We start from the raw sequence: 2,657 nt of genomic DNA, 5'->3' as shown, positions 1-2,657 counted from the left end.
TCAACGACCTCGATGCAGCTGTTAGAGCAACTCCAACGCAAGGACCCAAACGGACACCAATTTTATCTGTTTCGTGTCTGTTTGGGTCACATGTCCGCTTAGTGGACATGGGGTGGACAAGCCTTGTATCCAACGCACGTCGACCCAAACTCTTCGCGCCGCCTGCCCCCTCCTCTCTCCCTCGCGCCGCCCGCCCCCTTCTCTCTCCCTCGCGCCGCCCCTCCTCTCCTCCTCGCGGATCCCCTCCCCCGCGAGATTTTTCTTTACTCGCGCCTCTGCTGCAGCCACCCTCTGCTCGCGCCGCCGTCCGGGCCTCGAGCCCCAGCAGGAGCGCGCGGAGGAGCCCTGCGTCGGTGGCCTCGCTGGGGCGTGGAGGAGCGGCCGAGCACGCCGTGGCGACCTGCTCCGGTGGCCTCGCGGCGGCGCGGAGGAGCGGCCGAGCGCGCGTCGGCGACCTGTGCCGATGGCCTTGCTGCGGTGCGGAGGAGCGGCCGAGCGCGCAGTGGAGACCAGCACCGGTGGCCTTGCTGCGGGCGTTGCAGTCGCTGACATATGGGACCAGGGGCAGACACGAGCGGGCGACAGCGGTGGACGAGAGCGTCCGCTTCCGTCCGCTTCGTACCCATTTGTTCCCAGATTTGGGTCAGATTTGGGTCGGGGACGGACAGCAGGCGGACACGGACGTCCGTTTGGGTTGCCCCGTTGGGCGAAGTTTTCTGTCCAGATAACCCAAACAGACAAAATGGGTCCTCCCATTCGAGTTGCTCTTATGTACCAAGATATGATGAGTCCTTTCTCCAAGTGTTACGGTTATCTCCCCAAAAAAATTATTCTTAATTTTGGTCGTTTTTAAGACTGCCAAGGACAACACAGATAAGTAAAAAATAGTTGTGTTTCAGGAACAGTTCCTGTAAGCCTGGAGTGCTGATGGCATGTTGTCATGAATACTAACTAGCTGCATGGATGATGTGATCTCCTCATCTACTGGATTTATTTCTAATTGTTGTTTTGTTTGGAATGTAAAAGAGAAAACCATACGAGTCTTTAAGGTTTCTACGCAAGTCATCATTTTGTCTCTCTTTTATTTTTAATAACTCACTGGTATTATTGCTTACATACCAATTTCGAGAGCTATATAGCTGTATGTTATTCACTATGTGTTTGAATGTGTAGAACATACATCTCAGTTGGCTGTAAACGTCTTGATTGATGACACAATGGCTAGCTTACAGGCGCGCTTTACCTCTCCTATCATATGGTCATAGTTTATTCTTGTATCCTATTCTATAAATTTTGCAACTATATAATAATAATAATACATAACACGTCACTTTTTTCTTCATTCTCATATTCAAATGTTAGACATCCAAATCTCATGAAAATAATATTGCAACCAATTCCCGCAGCAACGCGCGGGGATATCATCTAGTATTAGATATATTTTCTACAACTACTTCCTCCGTTCCTAAATATAAGTCTTTTTAGAGGTTTCAAATGGACTACAACATACGGATGTATGTAGACATATTTTAGAGTGTAGATTCACTCATTTTGCTTTGTATATAGTCATTTGTTGAAATCTCTAGAAAGACTTATATTTGGAAACGGAAGGAGTATATAATAATTAAATACATTAAATTATATGTGCTTGAGTCTCTGTTCTCATATTGCTAATCAGAATACTAAAATTTCATATCACCAAATCTTACGGAAATCACTATATCCAATTCCCGCTGCAGCGCGCGGGTATCATCTCTAGTAAATTCAAAGTTGCAATGAGTTACACTAAATAGCTGGTGTTTGCTGTAACAAATACCTAAATAGCTGGTGTTTGCTGTAACAAATACCAAGAATAAGTAATCTGTGTACAAACATAAAAAAAGATGGTGTACTTTGCACCTCGAGATGATGCTATCTATTACGACTCATATATTTTTATCTGTATATACATCGATTTTCAGTGAAGGGGAGCCTTGACGCGGTGGTAAAGTTGTTGCCTTGTGATCATGAGATCATGGGTTCAAGTCCTGAAAACATCTTATTACAGAAATGTAGGGACATGTTGCGTACAATAGACCCAAAGAGGTCATACCCTTTCCCGAACCGTGCGCAAGTAGGAGCTACATGCACCGGGCTGCTCATTTTATATATCGGTTTTCAAAAAATATGCAATACATATTGGTTAGCGGCCGTTGCAAGAATGACAAGGTCTTTTTTTCTTTTGCGGAAGAAACTTTCAATCTATTCATCATCTGTCATGACAATGCATAGCGCATCAGAAATAAGAAAGAAATACAACTAGGTTTATAGATCACCTAGCGATGACTATAAGCATTGAAGCGGGCCGAAGACGCGCCACCATCATCGCCCCTTCATTGCCGAAGCCAGGCAAACGTTGTTGTAGTAAACGGTCAAAAAATTGTCATGCTAAAGCCCCTGGTGACCAGCGCACTTGTTGGGCATCAAAGTGAATACACACGATGGCCGTTGCAAGAATGACAAGGTCTTTTTTTCTTTTGCGGAAGAAACTTTCAATCTATTCATCATCTGTCATGACAATGCATAGCGCATCAGAAATAAGAAAAAATACAATCAGGTATATAGATCACCTAGCGATGACTATAAGCATTGAAGCAGGCCGAAGACGAGCCACCATC

This window comes from Triticum dicoccoides, chromosome 3A (genome assembly GCF_002162155.2).
Source record: "Triticum dicoccoides isolate Atlit2015 ecotype Zavitan chromosome 3A, WEW_v2.0, whole genome shotgun sequence".
NCBI lineage: Eukaryota > Viridiplantae > Streptophyta > Magnoliopsida > Poales > Poaceae > Triticum > Triticum dicoccoides.
The sequence above is the reverse complement of the archived record's forward strand: the minus strand, read 5'-3'. Positions refer to the sequence as shown.